The sequence below is a fragment of the Physcomitrium patens genome, chromosome 5 (genome assembly GCF_059467195.1).
Source record: "Physcomitrium patens ecotype Gransden chromosome 5, ASM5946719v1, whole genome shotgun sequence".
NCBI classification, from domain to species: Eukaryota; Viridiplantae; Streptophyta; class Bryopsida; order Funariales; family Funariaceae; genus Physcomitrium; species Physcomitrium patens.
In genome coordinates this window covers 12,658,118-12,678,242 of record NC_143414.1, presented here as the reverse complement: position 1 = coordinate 12,678,242, position 20,125 = coordinate 12,658,118, and the positions used below count along the sequence as shown (strand labels likewise).

The following is a 20,125-nucleotide window of genomic DNA, read 5'->3' as shown; positions in this document are numbered from 1 at the left end:
AAAGTTGACAAAATACGCAGTAGAATCTATCAGTACCCAAGCTTCTATGCTCGAAGCTTGGAATTTACTCAGGTATCCAGAAAACAGTGATTACACCTTCCAAGATTTTTTGTCGTTGCGTTTGCACATTGTGTTCTCTTGGTCAAGTTGTAGCTCAACTAGAAAATTCTCGTCTGCTAGCTATCATGACCATGGTCATAAAGGATATAAGACACATAAAATTTTGTGCAAATTTGAAGGTAATAAGTGAAAATTTTCAAGTTCAGCATCGAAAGCTTGTGTTTGTTTGATCTAATTCTCAGTGTAAATGTCACAGAATGGCTCCTCAAGGACAACTGAACTGGTATGAATGAACCCTAAACAAGTGACGCAAAGAAGGATCAAAAGTACGAGGAAGAAGACCAGTGAAACCATCATGGAATCAAGCCGCATGATAGTGTAAAAAAACGGCAAGGAAAATGAAGTAAAATATTGGTAATGTTTCACTGCCAATACAGACTGCCATTACTGAAGTCCAACAAAAGTCTCATCTGACTAGCTGACTCAGCATTGCAGGACGCATAGAATGCAAAGTGAAATCAACAGACCTCGGTCATTGAGGTCATAAATGTTTACCTCCAGAGCTCGGTCATATCAAATACAATGAGAATAAACGTAGCCAACTTCTTTACCAGTAGTGGTAATTGATTTTAGAGGAGTAAGATCATGATACGCTGGTATGGGAAGAAAAAGACCACAAAAAGCGATCAAGTTTATCAAATGACAGCGCTTGAGTACCTCCCAATGTCAATGGTCGAGCTCTTTTCATCCCCTGCCCAGACAAGGCCAACTATTTGCTGTTGGATACCTGAAGCTCTCAAACAAGATGTACATGCTCAATGCTAAGGTTTGTCAACGTCGCATATCCAATCTTGAAGAGGTCAAGAAGATCACTGGCAATCTTACATAAATTAATCGCTTACTCAGGTTGGGAAGTAACACCCACGAGTGTGTTCTCAAATGAAGAACCTTCAGCACGAAACTAAGAGAAGTTCATGCGTGCAAAAATGACACTAATGACATGAAAATACCCACCGAACCGAACCAAAGTTTCCTAACTTCCGATCTTAGGAAAAGACCTCACATTTCGCTGAGAGATTCAGTTGCACTGCCTTTCTTTCTTGACATTGACTTCACTTAACTGGGATGTGAAAAAATGATTAACTTCTCCAGAAATACAAATCTGTGTTCCCAGTGCGCCTGCAGTACCATGAAGGTAATCTAAAAAAAAAAAAAAAAAAAAAAAAAAAAAAACTACGGAAGAAATTACTCAACGAAGAAACCTGGGAGCCCTTTGAGTTGGTTTAGGGGAGAGACTGTTAAGGGCAGAGACATTTTAGTCTAGTCCAGCAATGTACAGCAGACTTGGAGATAGGAGAGTCGGCACAAATACGATGCTGAAATTGTTGAGCGAATTCTAAAAGTAAAATCGTGGACCTGCATTATCTAACAGGATGCTTCCTCCTACACAAAATACGCTGCATAGTACCAGATTGACAACTAAATGTGTCCATCGTCAACAGAAATAGCGGTCTATCAGCACTTATACCACCTGTTCCACCCATCAATCTTCACATGGCTTTTAGAATTTTCCCAAAGAATAAGGCTTTGCCTAAATTACTGCTTCGAAGCATTAGATTCTTCCTGCAATATTGAGAGGAACAGAGATAAGCCGTAGCAGTGAAAGTTACAACTGTTTAGTGTCTATTTCCGTACAGAGCCAGTGTCAATGCCAATGCCAAAGCCAAAGCCATAGTGATTGCATGTACTGAGAAAGTGCTCGGAAAGAAACCTGAAAATTGCAGATGGCAATATCAATGTTATGCAACTCATCCTCGTCTCCAATCCGTTCTGCATCTAAATCCGCAAAAGACACAAATCCAAGTGTATTATTTAAAAAATGAATCAACAGAGAAAACGCACAGCATGGGATTTGGGAGGACGAGATACAAATTTTAGCATTGAACAAGAGAAAATCACATCACAAGCAAAGCAGCATACATTAGCTGCATTGCTCCGAAGCGTCCGCTGCTAACACAAAGGAGCACCATTGCGCACATTCAAACCCTCGGTTCCAGCTATCGGTTAGCAGCATCCACTTTAGTTGCCGCAGTAGCCGCTTAGGCTGATCTCAATGCAGCATACCATCAATGAAACCATCAACGAAACCATCATCTGCAAACGACCGGATGATCTTGTGAACCCAGTTGTGAGGCGGTTCCCAGAACATAAACACCTGTATCACAGTCGTGAATGTTTTTGAAAACAGCTCTGACACACTAAGCCATCATCAGAAAAGAGAAAACCCACCTCGACTTGACCCTTCCGCTTTTTGCAAATCAGACACCATGGCCGCCTCCACTGCTTCTCAACACCGCCATACCTCACAACCTCAAGACTCAGTTCATTTCATGTACCCACCCGTTACATCTAGTAAAAAACAAAAAAACAACGTCAAATGTGGACTCTAAAACATTATTGTACATATACAGATAATAATAAAAAAATCACATATACAGATAAAAAAAATTGTTCATAACGTTGAAATGCTAAGTGATGTGGCACGGGTTGAGTTTTCAGTGCAATGCGATGAGCACAAAAGCGATTAGCACGATGCGATGAGCAATTTAGACCGGTTGTTACAACGATCGCAGACGAAACATAGAATGTATCTGATAATGCAACATCCCGTTTCAACGGCACGGGTTCGCACTGCACGGGTTTTCAAATCGAAAGACGATGACAGGTGAATACTTAACTGCGTATTGATTTTTGCTGGATTTAGTAGTGCGAGAACGTCACAAGGACGACCGCATTCTCGAGCAAAACTGCTCGAAACTTACGGTGATTGGCTTTCTCTTACCCCTTTCGATTGAGGACATGTTCACCTGGTACGTGTTTCTAACAAATTTATATGCCACTTACAGAGCCTTCCATTCATCTGGTGAATTCCACGAGTCCTTTATCAATAGATGAAACAACATTTAATATATTTTACCAATGTTCAGCTCAGGATTTATCGTTCAGTAGTCAAGTGTTTCTTTGTCTTCATTTAAAGAGTTGAATCGAATTCTGCCCACAAAAACATTGCGCACCTTCTTTTGGCAAATTTGCAAGTTCTGCCTTACCAGCATATAGTTCGAAGGGATCTTTTCAAGTACTCTAAAATATAATGTCGATAGCAGTTGGTTTTATATAGGTGTTTCCCTGACTTTTTGCTGTAGTTTTGAGGGAGCGATTGGAAATGCAATACTGTTTTTTCCAGGAGATAATGTTTTGATCACTGAGAGAGTAGTCAAAATAAAGTATCAATGGGAACTTCCACTTTCAACTACAGTCACACTTTCAGGACAAATTCTAGTATCAATCACGCATGAACGGAAATACAAACGAAATAGCATTGTGTGTTTGAAATGTAGTGATCACCCCGTACATGAACCATCATCAACAGGTCACATTCTGGGGGCGAGGCACCAGCGTCGATATTGCACAATTTTGGAGGAGTCAATGTGAGGAGGTAAATCTCCAACCCTTGACAGTGACAGATGTGCGAAGTCTACATTCAGATCAAGGCAGCCGGCTTACATTCTCCTAGAAATGTCAGCTACATGAGTGACAGTGGCTCGACGATGAAGGAGAACCACCGTTCTACGGTTCATCGAGTGAGCACCATTCCCAGGGCAGTGTAGGAATCAGACTGATAAATAGTCAATCCTCACCAAACGCATTACGCGTCCGAGTAGGACTGGGGCGACAATTTCTCATCATCACATCCACGCTTGCGCATTGCAACATAAAGAGATCAGACCGTAGGACTAAGGGATCAGACTGACGTGCAAATCGTGAGTCGCAACCCACATGATGTATCGCAAGGATACATTTGGGCAAGGCGAATAAGTCTCATCATCTCCCACATTTTACTTTCGGAATTCAGAATAGGGGTCATACAATCCTTCAAAAACACACGGTGTTGCGCTGGACTGCAGCGATAATCTCTTCTCCACAATCGATACTGCAGTGCAATAAGGATCAGCAAAACTTCGGACAGTAGAACGACTCTACCTCACAGAAAAATGCACAGAGAAGGCCCACGCTTTCTACTCAAAACATGAGTAAATCTGTAAACAAAGACCTCCGAGTACAGTACATGACCGCTAAAACACGAAAAGAGAACTAACCACCAGACTTAGAAACGGCACAGAAAGAATTTGAGAAGAAGTGCGAGCTTTGGTGGATTCGTACAGACTAAGAGTGGGAAGGAGGGTTAAGTAAGGTGAGGGGTTTCGGAAGGGGCTCGAACGGAACCCTAAGACGCGTCCGTCCGACGTTTTTCATTCATCTATGTATGTGACGACTATGTTCATCAGTGTGGGTAAGTCATTTCCAAGAACCTGATTACGCAGAAGTGATTAGAAAATTAGCAAGACTTCGTCGAAATTATATTCACCAGCAGAACGAAATAAGGATACGGGCAAGATAAAGGTCATTACAGTTAGTATGTGAAGAGATTTACAAATGTAAAGTTTAGAAATTAGATATTAAGTTAAGGTTTGCTTCTCAATCTTTTTTGCTTCCAAGTAACAAACAAATAACAATGATTTATTTAATTTTAGTAATTCAGTATAAATATTGTATGATTTCATGATGACTGTGAAAATGGTTGAAATTGAACTTTGTGTATACATATTGTGTTGACATAATGATACTTCTATCAACTGATTTCCTTCAAAACTAATAGAGAAATTATCAATAGTATATATATATATATATATATATATATATATATTATAATATAATTTTATATATTAACACGTTAATTTTATATTAACATAATAGTTTGATTGATGCATTGAAAATTTGGGATACACCAAAGAAAGGTTGTTATGTTTTGTTTTCAGTAAATTTAATTAACTTTGATAAATATTTTAAAATTAAAATAAGCATGTTAAAAATATAATTTTTTTTTAAAATTAAAATTATGATTACTAATTTTTATAATCACAATATTCACAATATAACACTAAATGTTAGCTTGATTTCTACTATCTGAAACTTGAAAAGAATATTATTTGATATACCTAATAGTAGTTGAATATATATATATTTGATTTTTTTTTCAACATTTACTGTAACAAACCAAAAATATACTATACATTTATACATGTATATTTGTGCACTTTTTGATATTTAGTGTACTTGAATATATGTGATCTCTTATTTGAAACTGTAAATTTTAAATGAAAACTGCCAACTTTTCTTGAAAGCAAAATTAGAACATTGTGAAACACTAATTATTTCAAAAAAATGACAAAAGTTAATGACCACCTAAAACAATTATGAATAAATGAAGATTGATTTTTTTTTTTTTTTTTTTTTTTTTTTTATTGTTGTTTTTCCTTAAGTTTTGATTAGTTAGTTATCAGTAATAATTATTTTTGATTTATTTTTTGATTTATTTATTCATAATTTCAAATTTTGACTTTAGTACATCCTTGAATGCTTTAACACAACTTTTACTTTCTTGTGATTAAACTTTATAAGTAGTTCATTAAACAAAATTAACTAATTTTTTGCATATTTTTAGTGGCCAACTGCACGGGTTTCCACTAGTAGGAGTTATGACAGGTTTGAACACATGTTGTGTACACAAAAAGCAAAATGTATAGATTACTGTATATAGTATTGTGTTGAATCAGGTATGAAATGCACAGATCAAATGCGTCGTGGATTTTCAGTCAATAGCAATTAAGAGTTCGTTCTTGAATGTTGTTTCCTGCCAAGCTCACCATGTTGTATATTAGAAAAGCATTATGGTAGATGAGGTATAAAATTCAGGTCGAGGTTGAAAAAAATATTGGTATACCATTGTAAGATGACGTGCTTTCCACTTGTACAAGTGGAAATAACACTTTCTGGCACCATTATTGTCAAGTTTTCTCCCTCACACACACTCATGCACGTCTAGATATATATATATATATATATATACACACACACACACACACACACAAATACACACACTTGAAGTGTATACATTTGTGTACAATTCAAGTCCCTAAATACCCATCACATCTGTAGCCCGCTAATTTGTCTGCTTGCTTGCCTGCCAACGAAAGTGCCAAGCGTGGATCGCGACAAGACTCAATGATTAAGTTAGCTGTTGTGAAGAAGTTGCTGCAGAGGAGAAGAGTCCACACACTCTGAACTATAGATCAGCTGCATGTTTAAATGCAGAGATAACGAGAAGGTTAGGGTTGTTTTGACATGGTTGGACGTTTCATTCTTTGCAGTTAGTAATCTGTCCTGCAAAATACGAATCATCGTCTATTTGTCAGACTACCAAAACTTTGGCTTGATATTGGAAAATTTCAGATGCTAGTGAAATGCACCATCCTTCAGTTGTGACAAAGTAGAAAGCTTACCGCAAATGCATTTGCAACCGCCCATATATCTGTTGAACATCGCCCGCTTCAGTTTACATCCTCGTGCATCCTTCGACGTTCTCACTGTAGGGAACGTAGGAAGTTCGTGTACTTATACTATTGTTTGAGTAGTTTAATAATATCGTTTTTGTTGGCTTGGATTGGCCTGGTTGTATGACATTGTGAGTATGAGATGCGCTAGTTACTATCTGTGCTTTATCGAGAGATGCTTGAGTTATTTTGCCTGCATTATGGTATCACAGCGAGATTGAGTGAGTAAGATAGTGACCGGTATTCTTAACAGAATAGCTTCAGAAACTTGAGCATTGATTCTAGACGTGCCACAAGTGAACAATGGACTCAGTCGTGGCTGCTAACAAGATGTTAGCCGGTCCAGCAAATTACAAAAGATGGAAAAGCACTATCCAGAGTGTGTTAGTAAGAGAGGATCTTTGGGATGTGGTAGCTCCTGAGCAATCAGACACTGTGCATGAAGAAACCCTTGATGTAACAGAATTTAGCCAAGTTTCAGATAGAAACAGCAGTGAACGGATAGGCTCCCTACGGACACCTCGTTTTGAGATTCTTGACAAGAAAACGATTTGTAGACGAAAAACAAAATCAATAGGCTATCTGCGCCTCTCTCTCTCACCAATATGGTAAATCATTATGTAGCACGGATCTTCGATCCAATTAAAGTCTGGCGTATCTTGCCAGATCTGTATTCTACCCAAACAATAGCTGACGAGATGACTACTCTGGATAGGTGGGAAAACCTGCAAATGCCCCATAGCATGACTGTAGCGAGCTTCATGCAGACTGTTCATGAGATCATCAACGATCTCAGGGACGCTAATGAACTCCTCTCCGATCTAGTCATCATTCACAAAATCCTTAAAATCATATCTTTCAAGTTCGAGACGCTGGTGCGGATCATTCACAACAAACAAACACCACCCACTCTTGCGAAGCTGGCTGTCCGCCTACAGATGGAAGAAATGGAAATCAAACTTCGATCGGATTCTCATGAAGAAGCCTTTATTATCCGAATCAGAAACGCAATTCGCGGCTGCCATCGTCACAATTTAGCTTTTGGTCCTCGACAATTTGATCGTTATAATCAACAAAGAAGGACTGAGGAGGTGGAGTGTCACAGGTGCCACAAAATTGGAGACCTGACTCGCGATTGCCTGGCACTAGCTCCGATTCCGATCATAGGAGGGAGCAGGCTGAGAACACAAGCCAACCTCATCGAAGACTACCCCGGTGAGTCTTATGATCCTACCCCAGAAGAGATCCAGAATGCCCTGAATGTTCTTTCACTAGCATTGGTCTCAGAGAAGGATTGGGTCATTTGCAATGGAGCCTCAAAGCACTTTTCGGGAGATCTAGATCTATTTTCCACACTAGAAAGCCCATTGCAACAAGTCACTATGGCTACTGCCAACGGACATATTCACTCTGTCGAAGGGCAGGGTGAAGTAATTCTGCCACATAATTCAAACATTAATAAATTGCATAATGCTTATTATGTTCCTGGATTGAGACATAATTTGATGTCAGTTGTGCAGTTTGTTAGACAAAATAACAGCATATTGGTGTTTGGGAAGGATAAATGTGCGATTCTCACAAAAACACAACCTTCAAAAATTATTACAGTAGGATATTGGGATAATAAATCTCAGCTTTACAAGCTTACTCACGACGGAGTAGTCTTACGACCCCAAAGTAGAACCAATCTCACATCCCTTGCTTTACTAGATAACTTAGACCACCCCAGTCATCACAACAGTAAATACTCATATAATCTTTCCTACTTATGGCACTGCCGACTTGGGCATGTTGGATTCACTACCTTACACAAGATAGCCTCTGAAGGAAATGTCTATGGTATACCAACCTTCACCGTAGAACCCATTATTTGTCAACATTGTTTCAAAGAGAAACAAGCTAGGGAGCCTACACCACAGAAAGCCACAAACGGATTGAAACAACTGCTAGAACTAGGTCATGTAGATATTTGTGGCCCACTGCCTCTTCCTTCAGCTGCAGGAAACATGTACTTCCTGTTATTTGTTGATGATTACAACAGAAAAGTGTATATTTACTTCATAAAACACGAAAGCGTTTGAATTTTTTTTGTGAATTTAGGATGATGATAGAGAAGCAAACTGGATTGTATGTGAAGATCCTACGGTCAAACAGAGGTGGAGAATTTCTCTCCACTACCTTCTCCAAATATTGCAAATCGCATGGGATAATCTGTCAATTGACACAAGATCATACCCCCATCAAAATGGGATGGTAGAGCGATAAAATAGAACCCTCTTAGACAGAATAATTATGTTGTTATCTGGTCATGTGCCAAATTTCTTGTGGCCCGAGGCTGCTGAGACTGCAATCTACCTATTAAATATAACACCTACTAGAGTAAATGAATCCAACGCTTAACCTGAACAACTGTTTTCTGGAAAACACTCAAGCCTCACACACCTAAACCCCGCTACAGACCCGAGATAGGCAAAATTACCACCAGATCAGGGCGGATGACACAACCCCCAAAATGGCTGAGCGACCACTATGCCGCGGCTGTCACCACTTCCACCCTCGAACCTGCAGACTCCAGCAAGGCCTGGAAGTGTCCGAACTGGAAGAATTCAATCTTCGACAAATACAACTCTATTATCAAGAATGATGTGTGGTACTTAACAAAATTCCCTCCTGGGAGAAGTGCGATCTCCACCCGATGGGTGTTTACAGCAAAAATTGATCCAGAAGGTAATTTTCAAAGATTTAAATCTAGACTAGTTGTCCGTGGTTTCAAACAGCAGAAAGGAGTGGATGTAGAGGAGACATTTGCCCCGCTGTCGCATGGGAAATGATCCGATCCCTCCTGGCCATTACATCACAGAACAATTGGATTATTACTCGTATGGATATTATTACAACCTTCTTTCATGGTCCATGTAAGGAAGAAGTTTACGTCAAGCATCCGGAAGGATTCCTGGTTCCGGGCAAAGAACATCTTGTGTACAGGCTCAAGAAAGCACTTTATGGTTTACGACAAGCACCCAAATTGTGGTATGATGAGATTGATCACTACCTTAAACACATAAGCTTCAAACCTGGCATGGGAGATCACAATTTATACAGCAGAATAGAAAATCTGAATATTGTCCTACTAGCTCTCTAGCTTTGTCATGTAGGTGATCTACTCATGGTTGGAAATTCAACTCGGGTGATCAAAGATCTAAAACAACAACTGAACTTAAGGGTCTCCATTACAAAGCTTTCGGAAGGGGACATTATGATCTAACTAAAAGAAGAATGCATCCGCATGCAAAGAGGGATTTTCCTCACCCAAAATCGTAGCACGGCTGCTTACGCTATTTCAAGATTTTCAGTTTGCAATACACAAACCGACTTGCTTCCATTGTGACAATTTTGGCAGTATTGCTGTGGTTGTTAATCCGGGGGTGAATCCTCGCACTCGCCACATAGCCACTCATTACCACTTTACTCGCGAAAAAATTGGAAGTGGGGACGTTGAACTGGAATATATTCCCCCTCTGTAATAGTTGGTGAACATCTTTACGAAACCCCTGGGACGATCCCTGTTTGAAAACTTCAAGAACGAGCTTAACCTAGTGGATATCAAAAGCCTAGTTAGAAAACTCTAACCATTCTCTTCTCCCCCGCTCTGTATCCTCTTCTCTTGTAATGGATGTCCCTAATTGCAACAATTATATGCTGCAAGAGTTAGTATTAACTCTCATCTGGACACTACTATCTCTACTCAAGCTTCTTATTGATCGCCTCCTTGCAAGGGCAGAAGCACAACTCCACTACCTCCAACGCGGACAACTCTACCTGAACGGTAACATCTACTTATTCCTCACGCCCAGCTCAGAAGTTCAAATTTTATGTCATTAAAATAGGCAGTCATCCTGGAATCTACTCATCTTGGTTTATATGTGAACCTCTTGTCAAGAATCTCAAAGGTGCCAAATACAAGGGTCTTTATTCTGTGTGATGCAAAAAACTATCTGCTTACTTAGATCTTTTCAAGCGCATTCTCTTCTTTATATAACACGAGGGGCGAGAGGGGGTGTTGAACATTGCCCGCTTCAGTTCTACATCCTTTTGCATCCATCAACGTTCTCACTGTAGGGAACCTAGGAAGATTTACTTATACTGTTTGAGTAGTTTAATGATATCGTTTTTGTTGGCCTGCATTGGCCTAGTTGTGTGACACTGTAAGTATGAGAGGTAAAGTTACTTTGTGTGCTTTACCGCTAGATGCTTGAGTTATTTTGCACGCATTAATATCAAGCTTAGCCATTTCTTTTTTCTTAATTTAGATAGTTTTAATGTATTCTTGCAAACTTTTTGACCTTGCATCTAGTTTTTCATTTTTTTTTCATTTTTACTTCTTCTTCCACTAAAGGCATATATCCAATGCTATGATTTAATGGAAATAAATTACTAAAAAAATAAAACTTAAATCTTGACATCCTTGGTAGAAGGTGTAAGAGCAACAAAATTAATATAAAGTTTGAGTTATATCATGTTTTAATGTTATCATGGATTACCAAGTGTATTGGAAGGTAGTTATGAATATTTAAAAAATGACATCATTTAAGATTAATTTATACATATGGCTTGCTTACTTAAATAATATTAAATAATTTGAATAATGGAATAAGTCTTTGGTTCTTTAGAGTCTTTGTGAATGTAAAATAGTAACTTATTTAGGTTTTATGTACATGTTAATATGAGATATTTTTTAAGCTTTTCAAAGAAATGTATTTTAAACATCATAATTATTTTTGAACCAACTAAATTTTACAAAAGAAACTATTAAGATCTTTTTAAGAAGCTTCTATTGCAAATCCACTTTTAAGAAGCTTCTTCATAAGATATTATCAAATTTACCTACTTCTATTTAATTCTTCTTATCTAAATAAATACTAGTGTTAATATGTATATTTGTGACATTTGTTTGCTATTATATTATGTGCCCTCTTATGTAAGCCTCTTATTTTAGCTATTTGAACTTTAGATGCTAGTTATTGACATGAGATTTTTTAGCAAGGCAAATAATATTATCAAAAACCAAATTGCATACATAAATTCTTCTACTATATTGTAAATTGCACTATAAGACTTATAAAGGCCCTTTACTCCTAAACATAATTGAAAGATATTTTATAAAATCTTCTTAAATAATAAAAATTTAACTTGTAAAGAATGCATCTAATGGAAGATCTAACTACATATTGTTGAAGTGACAAAACTAGATGCAATTGTATAATATTCTACAAAGAATTCAAACAATATTACCATGTGAAGCAGTCCAATGACATTAGTGTGGATGTCAATGATATCTTGTTCTAACACAACTATTAGGTTAAAGAAGACCATAAATAGAAATATTTTATTAAGTTATATTAAAAATATAGATAATAGACAAAGAGGTAGTAAAAATTAATAAGTAATAGTACTCTCTTTTTATAAAAAAAACTTCTATTTACTATGAAGGACCATAAATGACACAAATCAAAGTAGATAAAAATAATAACTAATAAAAGTATCTTTTGAAAGGAATTTAAAATAGTTTTAAGCAAAAATTACCTTAAAAAATTAAGAATTGATATCCAAAGAAGATCAGTTACAAATTAGGATTGAAATCAAATTCCAAAGCTTAAAACCTTGTACCTATGGTAATTCTAGATTTTTTTTATTAATTAAAGAATATATTTAAAAAAAGACTTTAAAAGAATTATTTAAGTATTAACTTTAAGTGATTTGAATGCATATTGAGTTTTTCATGGCTTTTCAAAATGAAAGATGTATTCAATGGTTTTAGATTTTGAAAAATATAATGATATTTATAAGTTTAAGGATATTATGAATATTGTAGCAAATTTACAAGTGAAATTTTATCAATATGTCATTGTGTATGTCTTAAGTATGTTTGATAAATTTGATGTTAATTGAACAATTAGATTGAAGGATATGAGATTTTTATTTGATTAGAATTTTAGATATTTGAAATTTAAGATTAGTGAGGATTTCCTCAATCTTAAAAAATCTTCCACTTTGATTACAACAAAATTTAATAAGAAAAATTATTTTTTAATTATTAAATATATTAATTAATCTTTAAAGTAATTGATTTTTTTAATAAGAAAACTACTACTAAAAAATTAATATTTAAGTTAGAAAAGTGTCAAGGACATGAATCGAAAGAAGATGCATCAACTTGAAAAAAAAATTTCAAAAGAAAAGTGACAAAATAGAAATAAATTAGTATGTACATTAAAAAGAAACTATAATAGCTATTGCTAAAAGTTAAGAAAACTAGAGATTGTTGAATCTAGATTAAAAGTAAGAAAGGAGTTTACAAGAGTGAAAAAGGCTTCATTTTTACCTCTATATATACTATCTATCTAGGATATATGTGGCAACGTTCTATAGGACCTCCAAAAATATATTGACTTTGCATTACATGTGTCTTGACTTATAAGTCAAGTTTTTTAAATGGCCGCCACATAGTTAGCTTATTCCACAAGCTACCAATACAAAACTTGGAAGTATTATGAGACTTAGAAAAAGTAGTCTTGATATTATAAACAAGAAGATCAAAGGACATATTTGATTGAATTTGTTTGAAAAAAGTTGAATCAACAATTAATATTGATTTCACTACTTAAACATGAAATTGTTTTGGCTCCAATAATTTTTTTTTTGTTGATTAAAAATTATATTTTCTTCTTTAGATGAATGATAAGAATGTTTAAAAAGAATATTAGACAAATTTTATTATTTTTTTAGCCAATAAATGATATTAAACTTGAATCTTGATAAAGACATGTTCCAACCAGTTTGGCGACAATTCAAAATATGTGTTGACATGAAATATTCAAGGTTCTTGTATTCTGTATATATGGTTACTAGATTAGAAGTACCTTCTAGATAATGAAGCCATTCTTGAAAAGAATCCACAATCTTAAGAAGATCTTTATTGTGGATCTCATAATTAATCTTGGATATTGAGAATTTCTTGAAATAGAAAGCTATTGGATGGAACTTATCATCTTTTCCTATTTATGACAAAATAGTACTCATAGAAAAATATGATGTATCTATTTTCATAAAAAATGCCTTGAAAAGTTGATGTGATACAAGATTGGTACAAAAATAAGTGCCAACTTTAAGGCTTTAAAAGATGCTTCAGCTTTTTAACTCCAATTAAGTTTGTCTTTGCATGTAAGATGCATAAGAAGAGTCGCAACTTGAAAAAAAAATCTTAACAAAGATTAGATAGTAATTGGCAAAGCTCAAAAAGTATTACACATCTCTTACTGTTCTTAGAATCTTTTAATCTATAATAGTTTGAACCTTCTTCAAATCCATTATAAGTCCTTCATTGGAAATGATATGTCCTAAAAAGTCAACTTGAATTGTATAGAATACATACTTTTTTAACTTGGCATATAATCTTATATCTTTAAGTTTTTGTAATACATAACGAACAAAAATTTCATCTTCTTCTATAATCTTAGAATAGATTAAAATATCGTCTAAGTAACATACAAAAAAATCATCTAGAAACTTACAAAAAATATCATTTATAAGATGTTGAAAAGTAGCTAATACATTTGTGAGTCCAAAAAGCATAACATTATATTCAAAGTATCCATACCTTGTTCAAAATGTAGTATTCTATTTATTTCCTTCATTAATATGGATCAAGTTGTATGCTCTTAGTAGATCTATTTTTGTATAAATTTTAGCTTAATTTAGTTGATTAAGAAGTTAAAATATCAAAGATAAAGGATACATTTTCTTGATGGTAATATTATTGAGACCTTAATAATCTATGGACATTTATAGTGATCTATCTTTTTTCTTTACAAATAAGATATGAGTTCTAGTAGGAGATTTTGAATGATGTATGAAATTCTTAGCCATGTTCTCGTCAATATATTTTTTCAATTCAATCAACTTATTTTGTAATAAACTATAGATTGGACCAAATGGTGGCTAGCTTCTCTCTTTAAGATCGATTGAGTAATAATATGGATGATATTTTGGAAGAATATCTGTATTTTTCTTCTCAAAAACATCTTGAAAATCTTGATATTAACTTGGAATGCCACTTGAAGTCTTTCCATCATTAAAAATGGATATGACATAAATAACAAAGAGCAATCTTTCTTTTCTAGCATGTAAGAAAGCTTTTATACGTACAAGTATGGATTTGATTATACTAAACTTATGGTTTAATAGTGCTCTGAGAAAAATCAAGTTTATGAGAAATCTAATCTATCAAATGATTATACTTTTTTAATCACGATAAATCTAAAATGATCGCATTAGAAGAAGAATTAATTATAATAAAAATTATCTAACTATTATGACTATTTATTGCTACATCTATAGAAAGTGTTTTATAAATAATATTTCTAGAAGATAATGGTAGCCATTTATGACTTCTACATACATGGATTTAGTTTTTTGTATTGATGGTATTCTATGGTTTTTAACAAATCTTTCATCTAAAAAACAAGCTAAAGTTCTTAAATCTATGAAGGCAGAGGCTTTGTGATTATTAAGTATCAAAGAGATGAATCTTAAAGAAATAAAATCCTAAATACCTTCTTATATCATTGTAAGGAACTAAAAAGTCACTCAAAGATGATATAATATTAAACTAAAATGGCTATTGCCATAAATAAGAAGACTAGAAAGTCTTGAAAGAAGACTAACGATTAGATAGGTATTGACAAGAATATAGAAGGCTTCAGTCTTGCCTCCATATATATTCTTAACTAGAAGTTATGTGGTAATGTCTTATAAGACCTTTAAAATGTGTTGACTTTGTAAGCCATATATCTTAATTTACAAGATAAGTTTTTTATATAGGTGCTGTATAATTAGCTTGTTCTATAAGCTATTAACAAGTCATTAGTTTATTGCCCATATTTCTAACCTATTAATCAACTACAAACATATATAAAGTCAATGCAATGTCTATAAAGCTTTTAGGAAGCTTCTCTAAAAAGTATTATGAAATAAATCTATTTTTTTTATTTTTATTTACTTCTATTTAATCATATAGGTATTTACTAGAGTACTTATGTAAATCCGTGACATTATCCCTCCTTTTAGAGACGAGTTCCATAAAGAACAATCTTCATACATTGAAGAAATCTAATATGCATCAAATTATATTTGCCATACATTCTGATCTTTGTTCTTTGCAAAGATGGTTAATAGATCTTCTTAGCTATTGATAGTGTCTCATACTATGACAAAAAGACCACCCTATTATTTGATTGTTGTTGAGGCCTTTGTAACTTCCTTCAAATAAAACATGTGGAACACTATCAAGAGATGTTCCTACCTCTAATAAAATCACCAAACATTTGAAGTCTCTTCCAAGGTCATCATACCAAATAAGTTGTATCTCACTATTTATTTGAGGAAGGACATATTATTCTTAAGAATCTTCATTTCAATTTTGTCATCTTGAAGGTTGTGACAATTACAATGTCTTATCTGATAAGTTTGCAAATGAAAGCTCTTAAATTGAATTTGCTAGTTGTTGGTTCTCCATCTCTTTAATTATATAAAAGCTATAAAGAAGGATAGAAAATAGTGTATTATCTTCTTTTGATCTAATTTCTTTTATAGCAAAGATTTGCTATTCTTCATCTTAGTTTTGATGAATATCGTTAATAAAAGGTTTCAACTTTTTTTGCTCCATTTGCAAGATTCTTTAATGTCTCCCATGTGCATTTATTAATATCATATCTACGCTAATGAACAAGATATTCCAACCTATTTTAATATTGCCTTGAGTCTAAGACTTCTTCTACCTTGAACTCTTAATTATTATCCACTTCTATAAGAAGAAGTGGCATTTGTCTTCTTTCCAAGATATTCACCATCTTATAAGGCTTAAGAAGGGACGTAAAAATATAAAGTGGATATTCATAGATTCTAGTAGATGTAATCAATAAGTAAGATGATTGATTTGTTCACAAATAGAAAAAGGTCCTAACCTACGATAGTTCAACTTATTACAAGAACTAGTAATCTTGATATTGCAACAAAGTTATTATACCTTATTACCACATTGAATTGTGGTTGCTCCTTGCAATAGGCATTTGTGTAGATTTTTTGTCGTTCTTGAGCTTCCTTTAATTATATCTTCATTGTTGTATGTAGCTATGACATACGATTTGCTAAATCTTTTGCTGCAAGATTATTAAATATTGAAAAGTCAAAACTATCAAGTCATGGATGATAACCATAATTGGCAAAGAAAGCTATTTGTTGAATAAAAGAATGTATCAAATTATTGTATGCAAACTCTATCAATGGCAAAAGAGTTGTCAAATCATCTTGATGATAGTTGATAGTACACCTCAAATAGTACTCCAAAACTTGATTCATTCATTTTGTTTGTCTATCAGTTTGGGGATGAAAAGCCAAAGAAAGCTTTATATCCACTTATAGAATCTTGAATAGGATTCTTCAAAAACTTAATACAAATTGAATCTCTCTATTTAATATAATATCATTTGGCAATCCATGATAGTAATAGATATTATCAATGAAAAGCTTGGTTGTTTCATTACCTGAAATAAATTTTGTACAAGGTACAAAATATGCCATTTTGATAAAGTAATCTATGATTACAAATATAGAATCATATGAACTTGAACTTAGAAGATCTATAATAAAATCTATAGAAATAAAAGACCATAGTTATTTGAGTATAAGAAATGGTTGAAGAAGTTTATATGATTAATGACAAGAAATTTTTGATCTTGAACAAATGTCACATGACTAAATAAAGTCTTTTACGACCTTCCACATTTGTAACCACTAAAAATCTCTAGATATAAGCTCTAAAGTCTTGTACCAAAATGTCATAGTATCAAAAAGTCATGACATGCTTAAAGAACATGTAAACATGCTTCTCCTTCTAGAACATATAGACATCCTTCAAAATAAAAAAGATTGTTCTTGAACTCGAACTTTGAAACATCATAATACTTAAAAGAAAGGTTCTTGATATCATGAAAAAGAGAGCAAAGGACATATTGGATTGAATTTTTTTGACAAAGGTCAAATCAATAATCAATGTTGATTTCATTGCTTAAAGATGAAAATGCTCTAGCTTCAAGAAGATTATTTTTTTATTGATCAAAAGATGTCTTTTTTTTTTTTTTTTTTTTTTTTTTTTGTGTAAGATAAGAGGGTCTAAAAAGAGCATTTGACAAATCTTGTTGTTTTTTAAGTCAATATGTCATCTTAAAATCAAATCTTGATAATAACATGGTCCAACGGGCTTAACACCGATTCAAAACATGTGCCCACATGAACTACTCAAGGTTCTTATGATCTATGTATTCTGTTACTAAACTTCAAGCGCCTTCTAGATAATGACACCATTCTTGAAATGAATCCATAATTACAAGAAGTTCTTTATCATGGATCTCGTAGTTAATCTTGGCTACTAAAAATTTCTTGAAATGAAAAGCTATTAGATGGAGTTTGTCATTTGTTATCATTTGTAACAATACTATACTTAAAGCAAATTTTGATGTATTTTTTTCCATAAAGAATGCCTTAGAAAAGTTAATGAGATATAAAATTGGTACAAAAATAAATTCTTTCTTCAAAGTAATAAACAATGCTTTAACTTTTTTATTTCACTTAAGTTTGTCTTTACAAATCAAACATGTAAGTAGAGCTACAACTTGAAAAAAGTTTTTTATAATGATTTGGTAACAATTGGCAAAGCCTAAAAAACATTGTACATTTCTTATTATTCTTGAGATCTTCCAATCTATGATAGTTTGGACCTTCTTTAGATCTATCATAAGACCTTTATTGGAAATGATTTATTCCAAAAAGTCAACTTGAGTAGTATAGAATACACATTTTTCCATCTTCGCATATAATCCTACATCTCTTAGTTTTTGTAATACATGATGAACATGAACTTCATGCTTTTTTATATTCTTAGAATAGATTAAAATATTATTCAAATAAGAAACAATATAATCATCAAGAAATTCACAAAAGACATCATTTATTAGATGTTGGAAAGTAGTTGGTGTATTTGTGAGTCCAAAAGAGATGATATTATATTCAAAATATCCATACCTAGTTTAAAAAGTAGTCTTCTATTCATGTCATTTTTTGTTACAAACTAGGTTATATGTTCCTCTAAGATCTATTTTTGTATAAATCTTTGCTTATTTTATTTGATCAAAAAGTCTTGAAATCAAGATAAAGGATATTTATTCTTGATGGTGATCTTATTAAGTCCTCGATAATCTACATACATTTGCAAAGATCTGTCTTTTTTCTTTACAAATAAGATAAGAGTGTCAGTTGGAGATTTAGAATGGCATATAAAGTTCTTAACCAAATTTTCATCAATATATTTTTTTAGTGCAACCAACTCATTTTATGATAGGCTATAGATTGGTCCAAATTGTAGTTGAATTCTTTCTTGAAGTTCGATGGTACAATCATAAGGATAATGCTTTAAAAGAATATCTACATTTTTTTTTCAAAGATATCTTAAAAATCTTGATACTATCTAAGAATACCACATGATATCTTCTCACTACTAGCAATCAGCGTGGCATATATAATTAAAGATGGTCATTTATTTGCAGCATGCATAAAAGCTTTCGCACCTATCAATAAAAATTTGTATATATTAGACTTATGGAATTCTACCTACAAAGGATGACCTTCATCTAAACTATAGAATAAATTGAGATTGTGAGAAATCCAATCTATTTTGAGGGTTATATCTTTCTAAAAACAATAATCCTAAAATAATTAGATTAAAAAAAAAACTTAATATCATTAAATATTACTAAACTATTATGATCATTAGTTCCTACTTCTACAAGAATAGTTTCATGTGTAACATCTCCAGAAGATAATGAACGTCTATCTATTACTTCTACATGTATAGATTTGATTTTCTTAACTAGGGATATATCTTGTTTTTTGATAAAGTCTTCATGTATAAATAAGCTTAGGCTCTTGAATCCAATAAGGCTAAGATTTTGTGATTTTTTGGTCTTAAAAAGACTTCTATTATAAAATAAGGTGAAGGATCAAAGGAGAGAATATGACCTTTATCAGATGTTGCACATGATTCTAGCCACATGGTTCTTATTGTAGCTGAAACAACTTGTTTTTTGATACATTGTCTTCTTTGGCAATCATGCTTTTTATTTTGTAATTACATTGTTTCTTTAGACAATATTGAGCAGTATGTTTAGCTTTTCCATAATATAAGCATAAGCCCTCTTGACATTGTTGACTCTTTTCCTATTCTGTAAAGGATTTAAAATATACTGTATCAATTTTTTTGATTCTAGATTTCATCAATAAGTTTATGAAAACTTAGGAGTTATTGTCATTATTTGATTTGTTCCTCTTTAGCCATATCTTTTTTCTTGACATCTTTCAAATTATCAATTATCACATACAATGGCTTGAGCAATAAATTGTTCTAAATATTTTGTCATTGATATTATCAATAATAAATCTTTGACATTATTCTTCAATCTATATTAAAATTGATTGATAAGGGCTTTGTCATTCTAGTCCAC

The 20,125-nt window shown here is 33.3% G+C and overlaps 2 long non-coding RNA genes and 2 other non-coding genes across 5 annotated transcripts; all 4 read right to left on the bottom strand.

Moving 5' to 3' along the window:
- Nucleotides 1-443: 443 nt before the first annotated feature.
- Nucleotides 444-4,275, bottom strand: LOC112282237 (uncharacterized). Of its 2 annotated transcripts, XR_016503009.1 has the most exons (5): nt 2,799-4,275; nt 2,350-2,469; nt 2,041-2,214; nt 1,832-1,896; nt 444-1,683 (listed from the first exon to the last, which is right to left on the bottom strand). It is a non-coding gene; the product is annotated as an uncharacterized LOC112282237 (long non-coding RNA). The 2 variants fall into 2 exon arrangements; XR_002969824.3 differs by lacking the exon at nt 2,799-4,275 and having other exon boundaries at nt 2,350-2,792.
- LOC112283038 (small nucleolar RNA U31b) lies at nt 3,729-3,814 on the bottom strand. The gene has a single exon (XR_002970017.1). It is a non-coding gene; the product is annotated as a small nucleolar RNA U31b (small nucleolar RNA).
- LOC112283036 (small nucleolar RNA Z122) lies at nt 3,856-3,954 on the bottom strand. The gene has a single exon (XR_002970016.1). It is a non-coding gene; the product is annotated as a small nucleolar RNA Z122 (small nucleolar RNA).
- Nucleotides 4,276-8,722: 4,447 nt separating the features above from the next.
- On the bottom strand, nt 8,723-10,311 carry LOC112282258 (uncharacterized). The gene is made up of 2 exons (XR_002969836.3): nt 9,822-10,311; nt 8,723-9,354 (listed from the first exon to the last, which is right to left on the bottom strand). It is a non-coding gene; the product is annotated as an uncharacterized LOC112282258 (long non-coding RNA).
- Nucleotides 10,312-20,125: the final 9,814 nt, after the last annotated feature.